Raw genomic sequence first — 12597 nt, 5'->3', positions numbered from 1 at the left:
GGAATAAGTCAAGGCCCCACATCCATTCCGATAAGCATTTATTCCACATGTTACAATTAGTAAAGTTAGGGCTTGGTGCCAACAGTATTGTTAGATATTTACAAAGCAGCATTTGATTCAGGTCATATGAACCTTCAGTAATAAAATCTGACAATTTTAACAAAAATTTATTTTTATCTATTTCTCTAAAAGTTCCACATGCTTTTCATAAATTTTTTTTTCCTATCTTAGCTCAAAAATCAATGATAGCATTTCTCTGTTCATGTGTGCATTGAGCTTGGTCTTCCTTTATTAAACATTCTCCAATAGCAAACTACTTGATGTAGAGCATGTAGAAAATGATTTGATGTTTGATGACCTCATTCATCAAATTCCAGAAAAAACATGATTTTATGTCATTTCTCAGTGCACATTACTGAGCCTGAACTGAAAAAAGAGACTCACCTTAATTAATCATCCTATCCTTCTTTTCTAGCACTCATATGTTGACTAATGGTAAATGTATCCATCTCCTTCACATTGGAAGGAGAATTCCTATAGAAGATGAAATTTGAAAATTCAGAGCTAAAAGCCACTATGTGAAGATTTTATAATAAAGATCAATCTCTGACTGGCATTGGATATTATAACATCGATTTTTAGCAGCTAGAATTGTTTTATTCCATTTTTACAATGTTTTAAACATAAAAGATTTTTTTTACTTTGTACTTTGACACTTTTTAATTTTAAGTAGGGGGGTATTTGGTTCCATGATGCATCTGTGGTAGTTTTATTGGATCATTGGAAAAGCCATGATGTATTGGTGCATAGAAAAATAGAAAAAAAATGACCTTTCTGACAAGCCAATATATATTTTTTCATTTCAGTGATCCATTTGGATTGGACCACTGGGTTCTTTTCTGTAATGGTGTTGTATGGATTTTTTTTTTCAATAGGTAAAATCTTATGCCAGTAGATGATATAAAGGTAATGTTGCTGGACTCCCACATGGCCACATGCAGTTTGAGGCCTGGACCTGGTGACTTGAAAATCACACTGAATGTATGTGCAAGCATGCCCAAGATCCTGGGAGGAGAATGGAGGAGAAGGAATTGCAGCATGGTCATCTCCCCTGGGTGTGATTTCTCACTTTCCTTCTCACTGTCTCTCTGTCTCTCTCTCTCTGGTGAGCACACATGCCCTAAGGCAAAAACCTATAAAAAAAATAGGCAAAAATCTTTGCTTCCAATCAACTTATATCTTAAAATCAAAAATAAGTCATTATGTCTATGCAAGAACCCAATCAAATAGATTATTTCTTTTAGATTATTCAATTCTCCCTCCTAGGCTAGAGATTTTGCTTAGTCATATACAAAAATAGGATAAATTACATATCACTTGTGATAATATTTTAATCTAATGTTTATTAAACATATTTTTCCTTTTTTTTTTTTAATTGTCAAAGGGTCATTGTACTTACTAGAGGGAGAGAGAGGAAACACCCCCCTCAATGGAACATGGTCATGTTATCCTTCATTTATCCATCCTGTCAGGGTTTGGGACACACACATATATGCCCGCCATGTTTTTCAAGCCATGGGGGCCAGGAATTAAGTAGTGATGATTTGCAACCTGTGAATATATTAAAAACCACTGAATCATGTACTTTAAAAAGGTGAGTTTTGTAGTGTGCAGATTTTATCTGGATTTTCTAAAAAGTGAACAGATAACCCAAACTCAAACACAAACAAACAAAAAATGAAGACAATCTCATCTGGCTCTTTTACAGTCACATAAGAACATATAAAATTTCAGAAGATGGGAGCTGCTGAGAAGACTAGACTGACTGGAGAGGAGAGTTTGGGCTCTTAGGAACATAAAGTCTAAAAGATGATTTGTACCAATTGTAATATTTTAAAAACAAGTAGTATGGGACCAGCAGGTGGCACAGAGGTTAGGGCAGCTGGATCCCAGATGGCCGATTGTTCAGTTTGAAGCCCAATCTTGGAGGCTTGAAAATCATGCGGGTGCGTGTGTGTGTGTGTGTGTGTGTGTGTGCGCACGCCCAAAATCCAGAGAGGAGAATGGATAAGAAAAGTATGTGGCATGGCCATCCGCCCTGGAAGGTGCTTTCTTATGTTCCGTCTCTCTTTATATATATCTCTCCCTGTTACTCTCTGTCATGCACATGTAGCCTATAGCAAACTACAAAAAAAAAAAAATTCAGAAAGAACAGAAAAAGAAAAATAGAGAAAGAAAGAGAAAGAAAAAAGGAGCATTGAGGTCAAGAGTTAGAAGAGACTGAGTGATCAAGTCAACTTATTACTGGATGTGGTGCATAAAGAAAACATTACCATGTACATCCCCATTTAAGAGGGAAGGAAGCTGCGTGCCTAAAGTTGCTTACCTGTGCTCAGGAAACAGATAAATAAGAGTCAGACTTTTAACTAAGATTTGACTGACTCCAGAATTAACACCCATGACTATTCTCTCTCTCCTAAAATACTTTATCATAATGAAATTTCCCATATAAATAAACTTATGTTTATCGTACCAAATTTTATTTCTCTTCCATTGTTAGATGAAAAATTAAATTTGTGTTTTATTTTTCTAGGACACCAGTTTCTTAGGAACCACTAATATCCACTGAGTACAAAAAAAGATCCATTGCTTTTTGGTATAATGTATTCTCATTGAACTTAAATCATTTTAGTAATAGTTGCCTTTAGATAATAAGACAGACTATCCTATCGTTCTTAGATCTTACCAAATATAAGTATAAAATTATATTTATGGTGGAAATACAAGTACAGAGAGAAGTTGGGGTACCAGAAAAAAGATACTTTTTTTTATAGCTCTATTTAAGGTCATTTAAACCATAATATTTTATTTTGTCTTTTTTTTTTCCTTGTTTTAAATTCAATTGTTAAGGTGCCATTTAAAAGTAGTCCCATTGAAGAAACCAGCAGATGGTGAAATGGACTCCCAACTGGCTGACTGTGGTTCAAGTCCCAGATCTGGTGGCTTGAAACTTGCACTGGGTGTGTGTGTGTGCATGCCCAAAACTGTGAGAAGAAAATGAAGAAGGGATTGAGGCATTGGCCATCCCCCCTAGGGGATGATTTTTCACTTTCTGTCTCTTTATCTCTCTGGTAAGCACACATACCCTATAGCAAAAATATGTATAAATAAATAAAATGAAAAAGAAAAAATAGTCCCATTATTAAAAATCTTCTGCTCTTTCATTTTGTCTTAGTCACTCTCATAGTGAGAATTTGCCTAAACATGGTAACTTTTCTATCATTATTTAATTTATTGAATCAAGTTTCAAAATTAGTCTCCAATTACTGTGTCAGCTACTATTAATTAGCATTTCAGTTGGATAACAGTCACTGGAAGTCCCCATTATCTGGGTCTTGAACTGAACAGAAGTTTACTTCTCTTTTTCCCTCAAGTCTAACACCATCGGTCCAGCAGTGGAGTGATGCATCGCAACACCCAAACCACTGGCTGCTCTATTCCAATTCTGTGCCTTGTATAGCTATTGATACCAAGTCCTCTTCATGATCCAAGGTGGTTAACAGGCTCCAGATAGTCCATCCAGTAGGAAGAAGGAAAGGACAAAGAAAGGTACATTTCTTTTTTTTTTTCTTTTTTTCTCTTTTTTTAAGGACACTTTCTGGCAGCTGGATACACAATTGTACTTACAACCTTACTGAACTTCGTCACATGGCTACAACTGAGAGCAAAGAAAATACAACATGCAGCCTTTATTCTGGATCATAGTTGAAAATAAGGGGTTCTATTATCATGGAAAAGGAGAAAATAATTATTTTCAGATGTTGCAGTTTAGGTATTCTGGAAAGCAGACTCTGAGAAAGATACTGACTATCCAGGAAGTTTATTAGAGAGTGCTCTTGGAATTAACACCTCTGGAGGTAGAGGAAAGGAGGAACATTCACTGGTAAGAGAAGTTGAGCTTCTCTGTCTCTCTGTCTCTCTGGAAAATACATGCACTCTATAGCAAAGATCTCTCTAAGGAAAAAAAAAAATTGAATTTACCAAGACTTAGATACAGTGGAATTTCTACCCATATGGGTCTAAACTTTCAATAATCTTTTAAGCAGAGCGATTTTTATGTGCTAAATTTGGAGACTTTTTCAACAAACAACAGCCTGGGAACTACTGTTCAACAATAAACAATGTGCTTATTTGGGAAATCTCACCTAATCAGAAAGAGAAAGATCTATAAAGGAACAAAATATATATGGGGAGGCAAACTTGTCACAGCTTCCACAATTTTGAGATGCAAAAGAAAACAGGAAGGCATTGCAATTTGACACATTTATTGATCACCTACCATGTGCAAGATTGGGCCTTTGGTATTAAAAGGATAAACAAAGCACAGGTTCTTACCCAACAACATTTTGCAGAAGAAATACAACAAATATTGCATGGGAGGCAGAAACTAAGTGTTAAAGTGATTCAGCCATCTACAGCCAACTGCAGGTTCTCTTTGAGAGTTCTAATAACTCATTTTTCTATCCACTTAAAGACACTATGCAAGAAACTACAGGATGCTTTAGTCAGGTTTTGGAGATTTTGTCAGTGAGTCATGGGTGACTATGAAATACTCTCAGGAATGCAATGCAGGGCTGCAGTAATGGTGTTAATTGCAAAGTAGAGCGGATTATCCCAGCTTCCACTATATATTTTTTTTCTTTTTTGTAAACTGGGTAGAATGAAACATCTATATCTTCATATATAAGATTTATATATCACGCTCATTTTCAATCCTTGTTTAAATATTATTAACAGAATATAATACCACCAATATTTGGGGGAAACTTCTCTTTGTCTTCCATTATTCTGAACACTGTAATCCCTGGGGGTCTAACCCTTCAGGCTGGCTAGGACGTTTTAGTAAGTACTCTTTGGGATCATAGCTACACACGCAGGACTGAAGGCAGGCAGGGGTCACCGCCCCTAGGCTCTCAGTCCCTAGGTCTCTGCACTTCTGTTGCTAGGCACCCCTAGAGCATAAAGGCAGAGCCATTGTAAGGCTGGTTACTTTCCCCGCCCCCTTCCAACTCTCTTTTCTCTGTTTCTGAAAATAAGCCAATGTGTAGACAGCCTGCAGAGAAGCAGACAGGTTTCCACATGGGCAAAGAATATTAAGGTAAGATCTAATAATAATTTTTAAAAATGAACTTTCTGCTTCATTAAAAAAAAAATAGAAGTTTACTTTTTTTGGTTATAACGAGATTTCAGGCCTGTTTAAAATATAATAGTGAGGCACTTCATGTAATATACAATGGCTTTCTTTAAGTATTAATTTAAAATATGTGCTACTTATAATTCAAGAAAAAAATGTGTGCAGAGAAAATCTTCTAGCAAAACTTCAGAAGACACAGGAAAATAGCCTGAAGTAAAGCTTTTATGTTCAAAACTGTTACCATGTTATTATCGCTTATGGCACTTTAGTTGATAGACTGAATTAACCACTAAATCAACAAACTGTACAGTGAAACCATGCATCTTTTGGATGTGGTATGTTGTTTTAATTTTACAGATGTTCTGATTGCTCTGGCTATAGAAACTCCGGGGGAGCACAATCAATGTATCTACAAACAGCACTATTTTTCTTTCTTTTCTTTTTTTGTTTCTTTTCTTTTCGTTTTTTTTTTTTTTTTAAATGAGCCCAAGCTCTGCGTTTGCTGTTCTTATTAGTTTTCTAATCAAGCAGAAGTTGTCTTCTGTGTGCCATTAAAATTACTAACGGTCTCAATGAATACACGAAATTAGGTTGACTTGGGGCAGAGGGTTAGTTTAAGCCCCAGTAGTGAAAGGACTGGGTTCTTACAGCAGTTGTGTCATTCCTGAGATCCCATACTTCAGGCACTTACTGGACCTCCTGGTAAAGGAGGGGGAGAGTGTGGTTCTGAGTCACTATGTCACAGAATTACTAGAGGAATTAAATAAGATGATTCAGTGTATAGGCCGCTAAATATAGTGTTCTACACAATTACTGCACAATGAGCTAACAATTACTGCAATTAACTGGAAAAAGGTAAATCAGGGTTAATCTGCCCTCTCATATTGGCATAAGAAGAGAAAATTCAGGAAATGTGTAAGCTGTCCAAGGAGATCTTAGAGAAAATGTGAGTCACACCGATCATCTGGTTCCTGGAATATAGAGAAAAGGTGAGTCACACTGATCATCTGGTTCCTGCAATAAGAGTAATGTTGCCTCGCAGAGATCAAAGAAGTTCAAGAGGAAACAAAATATAGCAAAGGCCAGCAGGTGACATAGTGGTTAAGGCACTGGATTCCACATGGCCAACTCTGGTTAGGGTCTTGGACCTGGCAACTTGAAGAAACATGCTGGGTACCTGTGTGTCAGTGTGCCCAAAATCCAAAGTGTAGAATGGAGGAGAAGGAATTGTGGTGTGGTCATTCCCCCTGGGGATTGACTTCTCACTTTCTCTATGTCTTTCTCTGGGAAGTGCACCCAACCTATGGCAACAATCTAAAGTAAAATAAAATATGAAATATAAATTAGGCAGAGGATAGCAGAGGATTGATTAAGTATAGCTCTGGTTTCTTTTTTATTATTGTTTTTAATTGACAAATAATAACAGCACATATTTATGAAGTATAATGTAACTTTTCAGTACATGTATGGAATGTGTCATGATCAAACCAGACTAATCAGTAAATCCATCCTGTGAAACAGTCAAAAGTTTAAAAGTTCTTTATGTTGAGAACATCTGAAATCCTCTCTTCTAGCTATTTTGAAACATACAATAGAACATCCCACCTTTTACCAATATATTATATCTATAAAACTGCCAAAGGGCCTAAGAAGAGAACTGAAGCTTGGTGAGATCAAGGGTCATGTCTAAAGTCATGCCAGCCTTACCTGATGGAGCCTACATGTACAAAACATGTTTCAGGTTCAGACCTGATGGTTCTTTCTACACTGCACTGCTGGGGTTCTAAATGAAATACTTAAAGGATTGGAAGAGAAAGAGCCCATGAAAATATGAGAAGAGCTATATGCTTTAGAATGTATGTATGTATGATCTATTGGGATTTGGGAGTAGAAGCTCTGATGGTTTAAAGTAAATGCATTTGTCGATACCTCAGTGCAAATCCAGAAAATTTCTGTGCCTGTATTCACTGGAACTAGGTAGTTAAGTGGCTGGACTCCCACATGGTCAACCAAAGTTTGAGTCCCAGATCTGGCAGAAATATAATAATAAAAAATAAAATTGGATAAATAATTTTTTACAAAAGTAAATTGGAAGTTGAAAGGGAATCCTACACAAGTGGATTGTTGTAGGATCACAACAATACATTGATGATTTGATAAGGGTATATAGCACTTAATAAGGTAAAAATATGAATCAATACTAGATGAGCCATTATTAGAGATGGAATAAGAGAACCAAATAGAAAAGTCATCTTCTATTCCCATGGACAACTTTAGCAGACACAAAACATCTTTACTTAACATTTCTGCCCAAGTCCTTTTTTAAAAAAAAAATGTGAAAAAGCATATAATTCATTCATACACACAACATTAGCACTCAACACAAAATAGGAAAATCTGCTTTTGCCATGAGAAGATTGTTTTAACAAATTAAGTATATCCAACATTCTCTGTTTCATGTCCTAAATACATTAATTTTTAGTAAATAACCATTCAATTAAGTTTATTTTCTGCCCTGTAGATCATCTCTTCTCTCCAAAAGAATGCAAATATTAATTTATTGTATGCTTGGCTTAAATTTAGAAATATCTTGACTACTGACAAACTCATTACTATAGAATTGTAATATACGGGGTTTAAGATCAACAAAATACTAGAAAAGAATGCCCATTCAAATGTTTAATTTACTTACAATTAAATGCATAGCTCTTTACTGGCCAGCTTAATAAATTTTAATGATTGTACATACCCAGTATCTACAACCCAAAAGAGAGTGAAAAATATTTCTGTTATCCCAGAAAGATCTATTTCTTCATTTTTAAATTGCCAGACAGCATGTGTACTTGTCAGAGAGAGACAGATAATAAGAGAAGGAGGAGAAAGCACCACTCCCAATAGGGCATGGCCATGCCATAATCTCTTCTCCATTTCACTGACTGTTGGGAAATACACCTGGAGTATTTTCAAGCCACCAGAGCCAGGATTTGAACTGGGTCAACCATGTGGGATCCATCTCTCTCAACAAGTGGCTTTTGGTTATTTTAATAAAATTAAAATGGAGCTTTAAAAAATTTATATTCCCATTGATTGTTGCTGGTTTATAAAACTATGAATACTTAATGTATATTGACCTTTTCTAATGTGATCTTGCCAATATTTACTAATTAGTGGGATTTTTAAAGTTTTTTGAGGGTTACATAGAGCTCTCATGTACATAGGTAAGTTATCTATAGATTGGAGTGTTTTCATTTTCATTTCAAGTTGATCTGCTTTTTATTTCTTTTGTTTGTCATATTGCATCGGCTAGGGTCTCTATTACAATAATGAGCAGACATTGTGAGAGCAAACATATTTGCTTGTTCATATATTAAGGAAAAGTATTTATTTTCATTATTAACAAATATGTTAGCTGTTAATTTTTTCATAGCTATCTTTCTATTACTAGTATGCAGGCAGTTGAATATGAGCTAATGCTTGATTTTGTCAAATACTTTCAAAATATCTATTTCTACATATATTCATATACTTTTTATTTCTCTTTGGTAATGTAGTTAATTACATTGTTTGACTTTCAAATGTAAGCAAGAATTGAATACTTGAAATAATCCCTATGTGGCCATGATAAACCCTTTTACGTAGTGCTATCATTTGGTTAAATATTTTGTTTTTATGTCTATGAAGAATTTTTTCTGAAGAGCATTTTTCTTAAAATATTTTATTTTATACTATTTGGTATTGGGTTTTTTTATGGCCTCATAAATTAAGTTAGGATGAATTATTACTCCTATATTTTTCAGAGATTTTATGAAGGCTTGTATTATTTCTTTCATAAATGTTTGATAGAATTTATTAGTGAAGCCATCTGTTTCTGGTTCTCTTGAGGGGGCAGTTTATATTATAATTGGGGCTTGTTAGATTTTTTGGTAATGTCCTCTTTCTTTCACTTTTAATACATAAAAATAAATGTATCATTTTATTTAAATTGTCAAATATTTTGTCACAAAATTGTTCCTTATATCTCTTTACCATCCTTTCAATGTCCAGTTTTATAGTCATGTCCCTGCTTTTATTTCTTTTTTCTTTTTTTTTTTTTTTCTTTTTTGAGAAGTTTTTGCTATAGGGTACATGCACTCACCAGAAAGGCAGGGAGAGACAGAGAGACAGAAAGCAAGAAATCACCCCCCAGGGAGGATGGCCATGCCACAGTCAATTCTCCTCCATTCTCCTCTCAGGTTCTTCGGCACGTACGCACATGTGCCCAGCCTGAGGTTAAGTCGCCGGGTCCGGGACTCGAACTGCAGTCGACTACATGGAGTCCAGCGACATAGCCATTGTGCTAACTGCTGGTCCCCCTACTTTTATTTCTAACATTGACAATCTCTGCTCCTTTTTCTTGAGCAGACGTTCTAGAAATTAATTGCATCAATCTTTTTTTTTTTTTTTTTAATTTGCTATAAGGCATGTGCACTCAAGGGGAGAGAGAATGACAAAGGGACAGAAAAAGTAAGAAAGCACCCTCCGGGTGGCATGGCAATCCCTTCTCCCCCATTCTCTTGGGATTTGGGCATGCAAACACACACTCCTGGTGTATTTTTTCAAGATGTGGGTCCAGGAATAAAACTGTGGAGTATTCCATGTGAGATCTAGCCATCTTAACCACCTTAGCATCTGGTTGGTCCTATCATAGTAATCTTTATGAACAATCAACTTTGAAAATGATATATACAGTATTGTTATGCTTTCTTAATGAACTGATTCTTTGAAATTTTTGAAATATTTTGAAATCTCTCTCTTTGTTTCTGAAAATATTTTGTCTTGGCATAATTTTTGTCCTATATATAGTTGAATCAGTTCTGTTTTTACTTCTCATACTTTTCATATTATTTTCTTATTCTTTTACTTCAAATTTCCTTCTATAATATTTACAAAATGTATTTGTATAAAACAGGAAATAGCCCTTGCTGGTTTTTTTTTTTGTAACTCCGACAAACACTAACTTACTTAAAATGATTATTCCATTTACTTTTAATGTATTCACTTATATAATCTGGTTTGAATCTCCCTTCTAGGTTTTTGTATCCTTGCGCTGTTTCAGTTTTTCCTTTGTCTTTTTTGTCCCCTTCTGTTCGAATTGAATACTTTTTAAGGTAAAAGTTATTTATCTCACCAGTCACTGCTGTGATTTTTATTTTAATAGTCAAATTCTTAAAAAGATTCTTAATGATAGGTCAGCCAGTGCCCTGGTGATTAAGATGACTAAATCCCACATGACTGACCATGTGTTTCAAGTCCCAGACCCAGTGGCTTGAGAAACATGCCAGGTGTGTGTCATGCATGCCTAAAATCCTGAAAGAAAGGAGAAATAGAAGAGAAGGGATTGTGGCATGACCATGTCCCTATGAGGTGCTTTCCACTTTCCCATTCTCTCTCTTTCTGTCTCTCTCCAGTGAGTATATACCTATAGAAAAAAAAATTAAAAATAAATAAATGAAAGCTCTGTGAACTGTGCTTAAGTATATGGCCCCAAATTAAGATGGAGTATTATGCATTGTCTTGACATTTAGAACCAGAGGGTTTCGCATGGCCTGACCACAAGTTCCTTTCTCCATTTTGTGCTGCTGGATAAGGTCCCCTCGTCAAGAAACATTCCTTATCAAGGAAACCAGGCGAAGTTTCTGTTAATTCCTGAGTAGTGGGTTTCAGTTCCCTGCCAGCTCACAGAATTTTTAAATAAGCCAGTCATATCCTCCCATGGGAATCAGTAGCACTCTGAACTATTGATATCAGTCTGCCTTCCACATCCTTGATCCTTCAGTCTATTTCTTAGCGCAACCCCTGTGTGGCCTTGAGTGGTGTGTCGTGTTCCTCCCCAGGACTGTGAGTATATGTATATGTGGGACTGCCTGCTAGTCTCACCTATTGAGTTCTGGTTGTTCAGCCAACCCCATAACCCCAGAGTGGGAATGACTCACTCACTAATGGAGTGACAAAGAAATGATTGGGGCACTGAGGGAGATCTACTTTACAGTAAGACATCATTGTTTAAAAATCTCTGGTAAGCTCTCTTTCCTTTTCAGGCTCTCAATTAGAATCTACAGCCTGGAAGATATGTCTCCAACCTTTTGCCTTGTCTCCAGCATCTGGAGCCCAATCTCCAAATGTACTCTGTAAGGCCTGGCATGCATCACAGCTATTTCTTTCAGTTCTCTTGCCCCTCATCCAGCCTCTGGAGGGTTATGGCAGTGAAATCAGTACAGCCTTCTTGACACAATTTCTGGCTCCTCTGTTGACCTTCTCTGACACTATCCCAGTAGGAGAAGATGTTAGAGCACACTGTTACAGCCCTGTTGGGTGGAAGTCTAACTCTTCATTCACCTTTCCGATTGTAGTGGTTGTCTTTTGGTTTGCTATTCCTGTGGTGGTTGGTAGAAGTACAGTAGATATTTTCTAACAATGTTCTTTTTCCAGGATGACCATTTTCTAGTCCTTTGCTTAGAACAAGTTTTTCTTGAGGGTTATTGTTTGTCCCCTTGGTGTTTCTGGTCTGCCAAATTCCTCAGTTCCAAGTTGGAACAATATGAGGCAAAAAACTAAAACAAAACCCAGGGAACTCAGTTCAGTGTTGTTCCTCAAGTCACCTAGCCATTTTGCCTTCTTTTCACCAACTTTCAGAGTCTTCTCTTGTTTGTTTTGTAAATAATATCTAGGATTTTTAGATGTATACTTACAGGATGAATAGAAAATATGTCTGTTCTGTACTCCCAGAAGCAAAAATCATTATGATAACCACTTAATAATTTTCCATTGAGGTAATGAAAACATTGTAATTTCTAATATGTTTCAAATAAGTAAGTTTTAAAGACTTTTGAAATGAACTCTTTCATTTCAAGGGTACTATTCCACTTAATTGGGAAATAGAAGCATAAGATAGTTTTGAAAACTACCAATATACACATTACTGGGACATTGAGTCCCCTTTATCAGAGTGTTCTTCATCTTCCTAATTATAAATTTAAAATTTAATATTAGGACAAAATATGAGGGATCTTCAGAAAGTTTCTGAAAAATACATTTTATGAAAAGCTATACATGGATTAAATTTTTTTTGCACTGATATAAACTTGTACTTTAATTTCATTTTTCTGTGAACTTTTTTTTTAAAGCTTGCAAGATGGTCGGGAACCAGCAGTTAGCATAATGGCTATGTCGCTGGACTCCCACGTAGTCGACCGCGGTTTGCGTCTCGGACCCGGTGGCTTAAATCTCACGCCGGGCGCGTGTGCGTGCGTGCCCAAGATCCCGAGAGGAGAATGGAGGAGAAGGGATTGCGGCGTGACCATCCCCCCTAGGGGGTGATTTCTCGCTTTCTGTCTCTATGTCTCTGTCTGTCTGGTGAGCGCACG

At 36.2% G+C, this 12597-nt stretch overlaps 1 protein-coding gene across 1 annotated transcript in view; it reads left to right on the top strand.

Annotated features, from left to right (window-relative positions):
- The first annotated feature begins 10965 nt into the window (after nt 1-10965).
- The window catches only part of MMRN1 (multimerin 1), a 65115-nt gene continuing 63483 nt past the window's right edge, over nt 10966-12597 (top strand). Inside the window, exon 1 of the mRNA XM_006143239.2 lies at nt 10966-11071. The gene's annotated coding sequence lies outside the window, so the exon portion shown is untranslated. The remainder of the gene's footprint in view (nt 11072-12597) is intronic.

The sequence above is a fragment of the Tupaia chinensis genome, unplaced genomic scaffold, assembly GCF_000334495.1.
Source record: "Tupaia chinensis unplaced genomic scaffold, TupChi_1.0 Scaffold000094_1, whole genome shotgun sequence".
Taxonomy (NCBI): Eukaryota; Metazoa; Chordata; class Mammalia; order Scandentia; family Tupaiidae; genus Tupaia; species Tupaia belangeri.
Note: the sequence above shows the minus strand (reverse complement) of the source record. Positions and strands in the feature narration are given on the sequence as shown.